The 12,374-nt window shown below is 37.2% G+C and overlaps 1 protein-coding gene across 3 annotated transcripts in view; it reads left to right on the forward strand.

Annotated features, from left to right (window-relative positions):
- CHCHD6 (coiled-coil-helix-coiled-coil-helix domain containing 6) overlaps positions 1–12,374 on the forward strand; it is a 259,437-nt gene that overhangs the window by 173,044 nt on the left and 74,019 nt on the right. The window contains exons 8-9 of one of the 3 annotated variants that reach the window (XR_015794906.1): positions 3,369–3,517; positions 6,997–7,064. The exons of the other annotated variants lie outside the window; for them this stretch is intronic. The gene's annotated coding sequence lies outside the window, so the exon portion shown is untranslated. Of the gene's footprint in view, positions 1–3,368; positions 3,518–6,996; positions 7,065–12,374 lie in introns of those variants that run through there. 3 annotated transcript variants of the gene reach the window in all.

Raw genomic sequence — 12,374 nt, forward strand, 5'->3', positions numbered from 1 at the left:
TATGCACCAAATATTTTAATAGGTATAAAACATCACCAGTAGATTAGGTAAACTCAGATTATTTCAGTTTTCCTAAAGTCACCCAGTGGGTTTTTTTTTTTTCTGTTGTTTCCTAGGTCTTTCTCTTCGATTTGTATATCTAAATCCTATTCCCATAGTATTATAATGCTATTATAAAATAATATTCTATTATTATCAATAATTGAAATGAAACTTTTCTGATGGATTAATTCTCAGTGATTTAAAATCTGTCAATGTGTATTATAGAACCTGTTGTTAATCATGTATGCATTCAAACATTATCTAGCAAAAGATTTATTATTAAAAAGCTATGAATTTTGGTATCTTTTGGGAAATCAGATACTTTAAAGATCATGTCAGATATTTCTCTTTCTAAAACTGAAAATACATGCATTTTGTACTACATGGATAAGGATATGAATGTCTTTAGGCTACCTATATCGATGAATCACAAAGTAAGCTCTCTGATTTGCATTTACACAATAAAGACATGTGTACCAAAATGCACATGTTACAAAATATATGCCTTTTATATAAGGAGAGCACATGACCCTGTGTAGCATTTTGGGTCATGAAATAGCTAAGACAATCTCCATTCATTTTCTCCAAAATCCATTTTGTAACCTGAATAAAAAGCTGTAATGGATTAGCCTGAAATTGACCTTATTCAGGATACTTTTTAATGCATAGGCTGGGATCATAGAATATATCACCTTATAAACACTACAGTAATCCAGGATTTATGAAGGATTTCAAGTATTCTGTGAAATTTCCTGTGTGCAAAAGAAGCATCACTGTATTTAGTATGGGATATTCGGCTGACCAAACATTTCCTCTATGTCTGTTATGGATCAGGGGGCTTCAGATTTACAAATGAGGGACATGTGCTTGCAGGCAAGGCTTTGTGGCTGAGGTGATTTCATTGGGGATGCATTTTCTTGTGAAAAGGGGAGGGTATTGAAGAGAGCCCTTTTCATTTCTATTAATATTGTGAAGAAGAAGCCCTGTGTCTGATTCAAGCATAACATGAAACAAACTGCCAGCCAGCTCCCAGAAGAAGCTTTGTCAGAAGGAGATGGGAAAATTGTCAAAATATATTAGCTCAAATGTTGTTGCAAGTCCTCGTGGATTTTTTCTTTCCTGTTTACCAGGAAGATCTTTATATGTCTGCAAACCAGCAAGGTTAAAGCTACCAGGGAAAGGGCTTTTCTTTGGTACCTTTTGAGATCTCCAGCTTGCAAAATGTGTGATTTCCCCACCCCCATCCCACCCCCAATCCTGCATTAAAATATGGCAGGTCCTGAATCACCACTGCACAATTCTTTTCTCCAAGCAGCTCTCTGTAGAACCTGCCTTGTCCCTTGCCAGACTCCTATATATGCAAGTCTTTCCTCCTGCCTCCTGTAAATCAGGCTTGTAGGGGGTGGGGAGAAGCAGGGGGAAAGTATATTTTTAGCAAATACATTTACCAATACATCTTTATAGCACACAGCGCAGAAGGAATGTGATTACCAAAGAAGACAGATTGCATTAAACTTCCACATATTTGCAGACTGCTGCTCCAATCCACATGAGAAAGAGGCTGGGAAGCTGCCAGCCGAAGCTTCAACCTGACATTATTATAGAGTAAATTGAAAGCTGAGCGACTGGTAACAGCAGAGGGCACTGAAAGATCCTATTAACCTGAAGGTTTTTTTTTTAACTTAACTTCTTAAGTAGGCTACTTCACAAGGACTTCTATGTACAATGAACCCTGATGGAAGTTTTTCCACAGAATTAGTGGAAGGATATTATATTAATGGCTATTTTACATCAATTTGCTACAGAGGGCACCAAAATGGCAGGAAAATCTGCTTCTGTTTCCATTTCTCTTTCAGTACAACTTCTGCTGAGCAGGTAACCATGGAATGAGATACGGGCTCAGCGGAAAAACCTCAAAAGACCATGGGATTCAGAATTAGACAGGAAGCAAAAATATACAATAAATACTTTTTGTGGCAGGTTTCCTGGACCCCTGTTTTTGAAAATAAGCTTGAGTAAGAGCAGCAAATTCTGCCAAGAAGGTTGAGAAAAGAGGGATAGAAGAAAAGTAGGGACAAGGCTCCTGTTCAGGTCCAAGCTCCAAACACAGCCTTATCAATTGTTTCTGTAAGTTTGTGGCTCTCTGTAAGAAAGCGATTTAATTGCTGTCATCAGGAAGAGAAATCTTCCTTTGTTTTTACTCAATTGAGATGACGCTCAGAAATCCTCAGAGCATGTGAATTGCATCTCTATTTAATGGTATTAGATACTGTTGTTTGAATATCATATCAGTGGTGAAAAAGAAAAATAACTGCATGTTTGTATGAAAGTCAGTGTATAAACAAGCAATCTAGATAATGATTCCAGGTTTAAGTGGCCTTGCCAAAGGAAGCTAAGCACTACCGGAGAGGTTCAGTTAGAAAGTTGACAGTCTAGTCCTCTGGCCAAAGGAAGGGGTGGCTAGCTTTTTTCCCCCTAGTGCTTATAGTTAGACCTGTATGAATACTATCTTCTGGGCCAGAAGTGTTTCTAATATTTCATAAAATGCATTATTTGCAGTCCAAGAACAACGGTTATAGCTTCATTCACATACGGAGTTTTTTGGCAGCAGTACAGCAAGTGATTTGTTAGTGGCTTGTTCTGGGATTTTATTTTATTTTTACTTCCCAGTTCAGTTAACAGCTCTGGGATTTGGTGTTTCCCCATATAAGCAGGGAACAGGTCTGATCCTGCTTAGCCTTTCAAGATCAGCTAACTTTAGCTAGATGTTCCCATCTAGTTTGATCAACTGGATAAAGGAATGAGCTAAACAGATGTAATGTAGATCTGGAAATGAGATGTGTATGATTCTGTTTGATTATTCTACACTCATGGAGATGTGTGAATTGGGTACATATTGGGCTCATCTTGTACATTTGTTTTGAGAAAAAGAATGTAAGTTACTCTGCTGTTTTCTATAAGGATTTTTATGTTAGGGGGAGGTAGTTTCACATCTCTGCAGAATTTCAGACAAGAGCTCAAAAATTGCTGCTTTTAGATCTAAATAAAAGCTGGGATAATAGTGCAGCTGTAGGAGGGGTTGAGTCTATTGTGGCTTTTTGAATTATCTGTAGTTTATTGACTGCGAGATTTATCAGAATTGTACCACAGCTTGTAGGCAATTAGGATAGAAACTTGATGCTGCAATCTTTCCCCAGTATTTTCTCTCCTGCTGATTGAAAGGAAGGGGGTATCAGAATTTTATTTAATTTGTTTCTTGGATACTAAAAAAGAAAATATTTGTATCTAAGGTAAATAACAAAGCTCTCTAATTTTTCCACACCTAGTGAAGAATCATAGTATTATGGAGTTGGAAGGCACTGCAAAGATCATTGAGTCCAATCTGCAATGTGGAGTAAAGCCAAATACACTGTACTCAAGAGGTGCCTGTCCAGCAGATAAACCTGTCAATATGGAAAACCCACAACTTTCATGGGTAGGCTGTTCCTCTGATATTAACTGTCAGGATGTTTTTTCTAATACTTAGTCAGCTGCAATGTATACCTAATAATAGGTAGCTGTGATGTATACCTATTATTTCCAATCCTAGTTTTCGTGGCAGTAGAAAATAGTTCCTAATTAACTTCTCCATAATATCCTTTGACTTACTTTAAAATCCAATTTCATGTCTCCTCGATGTTCTTTTCTTGTGATGCAACATCTTGAGTTTATTCAGTTTGTCTTCATAGGGCATGTCCTTGTCTCTGTATCATCTTTGTCTCTATCCTCTGAACCTATTTGAACATGTGAATATCATTCTGAAAATGTATGTAGAACCATGCACAGTACTTCTGTCTCACCATTGCAGAATAGAAGGGAATAGTGACTTCACATGTCTTTGATACAGTGCTGTTCCTGATACAGCCCAGAACTGGGCCGATCCTTATAGCAGCTGGCTCACACTGATGGTTCACATTTAGCTTGTTGTCAGTGATCACACTCAAGTCCTTCTCCAGTGTAGTGCTTCCAAGCCATGAATTCTTATTTTGCATGTGCCTTATAGCTTTCCTCCCTAAATGTAATACCTTACATTCACACACAAACACACACACACACCTTTTGAAGGACATCTTGTTCCTCTCAGCCTAATTTTCCAACCTGTCCAGATTAATTTGCAGTCCCATTCTGTTATCCTGGTGGTGGTCAGATTTCCCAGTTTTGTGTCATCTGCAAAGTTGATCAACATCCTATCAGTCCCTTTATTGAAATAATTAATAACAATATTGAATAATACCACTCTAGGGCAGATCCTTGTGGGACTCCACTGGTTAGTGCTCTGCAGCTCAGTTTAAAACCATGAATACTAATTCTTTGAATGTAGTTAGCTAGCCCTTTGTGGAATCACCTTATTGTAGGACCATCCAGCCTTTAACAGCTTGCAATGAGAATGTCACGTGGAACCTTCTGTTCAACCACATTAGCTCCTTCAGATGTCTCCTACTTTTCTTCCTTGTTAATGTTTCCCTTTTCAAGAAGTCTCGGCTGACTACAACACCTTTCACTTTAACATTTTCTTTTCATGGCATCTTCCATGCCATTTCCCTTAATAAAATCAGTCTTTTTAAAATCCATGAGTGGAGTATATAGAATCTTGGACTTAGAAGGGACCTTGGAGGTTTTCTAGTCCAACCCCCTGCCTACAGTAGGAATCCACATATTATCCCAGACAAGTGGCTGTCCAACCTTTGCTTGAAAGCCTTGAGTTATGGACCCTTGATGACTCCGGAAGGCAGGCTGTCACATTGCTAAATAGCTCTCTGTGTCAGAAAATGCCTCCTTATTTCAAGTTTGGATCTTCCTCTGTAAAACTTCTACCCACTGGTTCTTGTCTTACCCTCCGAAGTTATAGAGAATAAATCCACATTCTCCTTCCTGTAACAGTCCTTCAGATATTTGAAGACTGCTATCATCTCCCTTCAGCTATTTCAAAACGTTTAGTTAATTAGTGGTCATCCTTTTTTTCACCTTAAGTTTCTCTCTTGTTTTAAATGGAATGGGGTTTTTATCTATGTTTATGTTGCTGAATAACTTGTTTATTAAATTTTCCTGTTTAAAAACAAATTCCCTAATAGTGAACATATGAAGAATACATTTGAAGAATGTTTGTAAATAACCATATGAGTATCTGTTTGCTGCATTTGGAATGGCCAGTTGACTACAGTCAAAAACTACTCTTAGGTGATTTCCAGACAACAGAGGAGTACTAAAAACTGTTGAATGCTGAACCGGAATAGAATATTTGGGCCTATGCATGGATAGGGACTATTATTCAGCTTTTAGGTATCAGACAGACATCAGACAAACAGCAAGTAAAGAAGGTTGGAATCTGTTTCCACAAGTGCTGTGACTCTGATCAGGTTTTTTTTTTTCTCTTTCACAAATATGCACATACCTGGAAGAATGCAAATATATAGCCCCTTTTATTTTTTTTCCCCCCCCCCAGGGTTTTTTCAGAGTTTTCAGTTTTCCCTTGTTGCTACCTGAGGCTCCTGGAAATATCCCCTGCCAGCTTTACTTCGCTTTAGGCAAGTAGCCCACCAAAGTGCAACTACTGCAGAGATAATGTTCCATCTAATTCTGATTTTCTTTTAGCTTTGGCCTTCACTCTCCTCTCTTAAAAATGGAATGCATACCAAGCTAGGTTTTTTTGCCTTTAAAGGAATACTTTCCTCCGCTAGAATATTAGACACTGCTAACTTGGAGTTGGAATTTGTAATGCTACCTTGCAAATACTAAAATGTATTTTGTTCAGTGGCATATGGCTCCAAAATATAGTCCCTCTTATTGCTACAGAAATGTTAAGAGTTCTGAGAAATATTCCCTGCCTTCAAACCTTGGAAATGCAGGAAGAATCAGTAGGCATATCACTTAATTTCATTTGGAGCCACTTTTCTCTTCTTTGCATTTCATCTTGTCTCGACCACAATATCTGTAGCTAATTTATTGCATGCAAATTTATATACATATGCACTAAAAGGGTAGATACATTCTAATAATAATACAGTTTGATAAAGGCTCTTGAAGTTCTGCTTTAAAAATCACAAATTCTGTAACCAGAGCCTAACTCTGCTGTTCTGTGAACTGTGCAAATTGTTCAGACCTTAACAGATTTTGTTAAAATTTGCATACTTGCATAATTTCCACAGCTGCATTTTGTGCAAATTTGTGACATCCAGATAAGGAAGGAAAGTGTACATACCAAACTAGCATACTATTCTTTTCAGGGTAGCCAATGTTATACAGAGTACAAAAACTGTATAAGAAAAGTAAAAAATAAATAAAAAGCATAAGTTAAGATAAAAAATAGGACATATAGCTAAAACTAATTAATACTAACACCATTTACTGTAACTCTCTATACCTTTTGCCTAGCTTCTAACATGTCCATACCTTGCATCGTACATAGCTTCTGCTCTTTAAACTTTTCACATCTTTCTTTTTGATCTCCTTACATGCATCCAACAAGAACATTTCCCTTCTTCTCCTCTCTTTCACTCTTCATGTATTAATTTTGCAGCTTAATCCTCATTCATTCTCTCCATGTGACTAAATGTCCCAAACGTTGTCATACTCTCATTCACTTTCATGTTCAGTCCATATTAATTGTGCACCAATTCATTCTTGACTGTTATCTCTTTTTGTTTCACCGCACACACTTCTTAAATAATTTATTCCCACTACATTCAACTTCCAGCATTCCTTGTCTTCAATTTTATCCTAAATCATTTCATTACTTTTATTTTTAATTCCATTCACTCTGCTGGAGGCCTGTTGTTTGTCCCTTTTCAGCCACACTGTCAAAATTGCTCTGCATTTTTTTCCTCTTTTGATCTTAACAATTCCTTGCTGTTTGACTACATTCTTTGCAACCATTTTATATTCTAAATAGCAATCTTATATGCTTGTCACCCTTAGAAACTGATCTCCATCAGCCATCATGTCAAGCCCTTGTTGGAAAAGCCAGGAAGCAAGTAAAACATGGATTTTAGGAAGGTATTTTTAATGATTGTTTAGTTTGAAAACAATCTTTAGAACTGTAAAATTCCCAGACAGAGTTATAGTGAGTTAAGTAAGGTGGAGTCTGTTTGAAATGCTTTCTTCTTACAGTGTCTCACACATCAGGACTTTAGTCAATCAAGCCTTTCACATAACACTTTTAATAAGACAAAGAAGATCTAAACTAACTTACCAGCTTTAATAATCTCATGCCACCTACAGTTTTTCCTGCTAATGTTAAATACAGTACCACTCAGTTTGACTATTACAATATTACAAGTGCAGAACATCTGCACATTCTTCCTTTATCAGAAAAACAGATAGCCACCTCCCCAGTGCATCAGTGGGTGGTTAGCAAGAGGACCAAGAAATCTCTACACTAACAAACTTAGAAATACATTGAAAAATAAAGTAAACATATCTAATTGCCAACATTTTTGTAACATAATTTCCTTTTCCTTTTTAATAAATCTGATTAAAGTCAATTCTGGGAATCATGCTTGTTTCTGTAGGGACCACCCAGAGTCATTTTTTTGTGAGATGGGTGGTATCTAAATTTGAAATATAAATAAATAAATAAATAAATAAATAAATAAATCTGCTAACAGCTAAAGGCTTGACACTGAAATCAAGAAATTCTTGTCTCAGCACAGTCATGGGGATTGTGTCAGTCAACATTATACTCTGGGAATTTAAGGGATCTAATCTAGATTACTCAGAAGACTAGTCCTGGATATTAAGAATTTATTCCATAAGATTTTATTATTATTTTTTACTCTGCAATTACATTTTTTTTTCAAATAGTAATATGGCTAAAGAAACAGGAGCTTTTGAAGGGCTGATTAATATATCTCAACAAATTTTCAGTTACAGTTCTGTGACAACCTCATTGTCACAACTTATCTGTAAGTACTCCTTATTTGGAACTATCAGATTAAAAAAAAACATGATAACCTTATATAATATATCATGTTTGTGTGTGTATCTGTTTTACAGTATATTTACTGTGTAAATGTTCTGTAGTTCACCAGACCTCCTCAGTGTCAGTTTATGGAGCAAATTGTGTTTGATATATAGACCCTTACTCTTATGGTTTTCCTTGCATCAAAACAGTTTTCACAGAGAAAATATATTGAACCTGAAGCATCCCAAAGTGCCATTTCCTTTAATGTTTAGAGGAAGTTGTTTAGAGCAGTGCTTACCCAAAGTTCAATTTTCTTTGAGGGAAGTCATTGGAAAGTGATGGCATTTCTGTGATCAGATTTATTTACACTTGTATACAGGCTGACCATAAACGGGGAGAGGGTTTTCATGTATTCCTGTTCCTTGCATAATATCTTCATCATATGTCCTTTAAAGAGGACACACTGACTTCCTTCCTGACTTCTCTGGACCTGGAACTAAGTAGAACAGTGGTGGGATTTGCTGCCTATGCACAAACTTAGAATGTGAGCTCCATTACGGACAGCAATTCTGTCATTTGGGTTATACTTCTGTATGCTCTATGGTCTTATTTTGGACTCCCTTTGAATTTCTGTAACTGATACAGCTTCAGTTCTAGGGTCAGCTTTCAAACACCTTGTTTATTGATATTGTAGTTTAATACTCCTCAAGATCTTCAGACTGACTAATGGTTTGTGACAGACCTCCTCCTCCTCCTTGTTTCACCCAGAATAGCTATCTGACTTTTTAATTAACTCCTGAGCATCTCCAAGTGAAACAGCTTTGCGGCCTACTATAAAACACTCTGTCTTCTTTCAGTTAATTCCTGTTTCACGTACTCTTACTGTACATATGCATATTTGTACAAAATAAGTCTTGGGGGAAGGAAAACAGGTAATCATACCCCATTACCAGCATTTCAGCTTCCTTTTGGGGCCATTTAAGCAGAATTGCAGCCAACAACTGTCATTCTGTCAAGGCTTGAGGCATTTTGACCAAATTCGCTACTCATGCTAAGGTATAGAAATACTTAGCAACTAAGGAGTGTTGCTCCGAATATGCCCGCTGACTCTCCTTGAACAGGCATATCCAGCAAACTATGGGCAGCTCTGTCCATGGTTTGTTTAGTACATTGTGCAAACCTGAATTGTTCCTTTCAAATCCCTCTATTGCATTAAACCCTGAACAAACCACAGATTTGTTAGCTGCACTCTCTTGTGTGACGAATTAGAAGAGCTGAACTGAAACTGTACATTAGTACATTTTTAATTGATCACTAAGCAACTTGAGTGTGTTATGCAAGCTGGCAGTTGCCTCAGGTTATCTACTTTGACACTCAGCTTACAAAACAGTCAAAAGGTCAAGAATTCACAGGAAGGGATCCTGTAAGGTCATCTTGACCAACCTCCATTCTCCAACTCCCAACATTGCAAATATTTACAGTATTTCTTTTTCTTAGAAATGCTGTAAATCTCTTAAAATATCTGAAAACCTTGACAAAATTCAAAGTTTGGGGGATAAAGCCCGGCATATCTTACTTTGTTGGCTGAATTGTGTTAAGGGTCAGTATAGGAAATTGCCTTATTCCAGATCAAATTATTTGCACATCTGACCTGGTTTTATCTACTTTTAACTGGCAGCAGCTATCTGAAATATCAGGTAGAGGCTTTATTTACAGAATAGGTTTATTTGGAGAACATTAAAAATTAAGCAAAATAATTTACATTGAAATTGATTTGTGTCACTAAGATACTTTTTGTTTAAAGCATCAGGTACCTACATATAAAGCAGGCCTTATCATTCCCATGTATGTAATGCCACATTATTATTCCAGTTAAGTGCACTGTTAACTTTCCCTGGATTCTAGGTTGGCTTTTTTGAACTGATTCTTTCTTCCACTCTACACTTGGACACTTGCTCTGGTAATAGCATTATTGAAGGAGTTTATGTCTCCATAAATACCCCCTCTCACAAGGGAATGAGTAAAGAGGCCACAAGCAGCTGTGTTTATTTAGTCATAAATACCAAGGAGAGCATTACTGGATTAATTGTACCACACATTCTCCTGGTTTTTTATTTGCAGAGGTCAAGCTAATCCTCATTGTGCTTCTAATTATAAAGGATGAAGAGATGAAGATGGATCCCTGTTTAATTCCCTAAAGCAGAGATTCCTAGTTCCTGAGCATCTCTGAGCTTTTTGTATGCTCTGACATTCATTGACAGATAAACTGAAAATATGGTGCTGCCTGAAAGGACATAAACTGCCATTTTAATATATGAGGCATGTCCAATAGTAAAATACTGGCCTGCTTAAAATGGAAATGGTTGCTGCATTCATCCAGCAGTTATAAAGCTGGAGGCACAAGTTCTTCATTGTCTTTCTGTTGCTGAACACCAGAGACCTGGTGTTTCTGCAGCTATATTATAAACTATGTAATACATGTGCCACAAATGCGGAGCACAATTGCTTCAATTTTTCGTGCTGAACTTTGCAAAGACCTCAGTAACAACTTCTGGAATGTTGCTGTTTCCAGGATCCACTGTTGTCTTTATTCTGTGCAGTATCATTCTGGTGGATGATATAGCACGGACACCATGCCTGATATCAGAAATCTTGGCAATCATAAAGGCAGAAGGCATCAAGTAAGGCTTTGGATGAGCTTTAAAACTTACTTGATCATATTCACCCCAAGGTTCCACCCACACAAACATGCACTCACATGCCCTCAATTTTTTGTTAAACCATGAAGAGAACTGAATTCAGGCGGTCCAGAGGGGATGGTTATGGATATAAAACAAAATCTTATGAAGAGGAATATACTTAGTCTGGGAGAAACAGAGAGAGGGAGAGGATATTACTCTTCAAATACATGTAAAGCTGTCCCTTTTTTCTGCTAGATAACTGAATCAACAAGTTTAAATTACAAAATGATTGGTTTTCTTTGAACTTTAGGAGCAACTTTTCTTTATCTGTTGAATATAGTCTAACTCTGCTTTCCTGCACTAAGATGGGGTTGAACTAGATGGCCTATACCCTTCAGTGTTCATCTGAGGTTTAGCTCTTCATTAGACTAAAAAAGCAAGATAAGTTCCCCTGAGATCACTAAAGGGTGTGCATGATGTGTGTGTATGTGTGTAAGCCACTTACAGGTCAATAGCAAAACTATGAATTGTCCCTCGAATAGATGTGAAGTATAGCAGCTCCTGAAACATTGGCATCTTGTATTAGACAATCTCTCCGAGTAATGCAGCAGCTCTGTGTTGGACTAGCTGAAGTTTCCAAATAATTTTCAAATGTAACCCTACATACTGTATAGTGTACTGTAGTAATAGAACTCACCAGGTTTCAGAGAGTGAATAACTGACACTTGACTAACCCTGTCCTGATAAGGTGACAGCTGATATATCAGCCCAAACTGATAAAAGGTGCTCCTTGCTCTTAGCCACTAAGGCACCTGAGCCTTCCATGACAATGATGGATTCAAAGCATCTCCAAGCCATGCACCAGATTCTTCAAGACAGATTAAACAAATGAGCCAGCCACTCCACAAACAGCAGACCCAACTTGTCTGAATTGGACTTTAGTTATTCATCTTCATTCAGTCCATTACTTTGCTTAAGCAACAGTTTAGGACATCCTCTGCCTCACCTGGATTAACTGAAAAAGATGTAAAACTGTCACCTGCATATTTTTCATCTGTTAAGAATCCTCTGCAAAATTATTTATTGAAATACGTTATTTCATTCTTACTTTCACTGAAATAGTTCTGCTTTCCAAGTTGATAGGTCAGTTTTTGCTAAGGGATGTGTAGGAGAAATTTCCCCCTATAGTTCTTTAGTAATGAGGATCAGACACACTGTTTCATTGAAGCACAAAATGTTATTTATGACACCAAAGGCAGCCCAGACAAAAGCCTAAAAGCAGGGAGGGGATGCAACTTCTCTATATAAGTTATGAAAATTAGAATATACATAAGTGATTAATTATATGCCTTAATGAGGTAAAGTTAGTGAGATAATGGGGTGGCACTACAAATTAAGTGGACCCTTGAGTTAGGCGGTGCTCTTTGAATAAAAACACTTTTAATATCTTACTTTCTCTAGGTCAGTGTTTCTCAACCTTATCAACTTTAAGATGGGTGGATCAATTCCCAGAATTCTGGGAGTTGAAGTCCACTCTTCTTAAAGTTGCCAAGGCTGAGAAACACTGCTCTAGGAGATATCTCCCAGTGACCTTGTTTCCAGGCTATTCTTGTCTCCAAGTTCCCTAATCAACATTCTTATCTTAAATGTTCTTTTAGCTCTGACAGTATATTTCCCTGGGAAAGTGAATGAGGGGAGAAGGTAGCTTATTT

The sequence above is a fragment of the Python bivittatus genome, unplaced genomic scaffold (assembly GCF_059951505.1).
Source record: "Python bivittatus isolate LINGU-HERP-01145 unplaced genomic scaffold, Pbiv_v1 ctg000080_np1212, whole genome shotgun sequence".
Lineage (NCBI taxonomy): Eukaryota > Metazoa > Chordata > Lepidosauria > Squamata > Pythonidae > Python > Python bivittatus.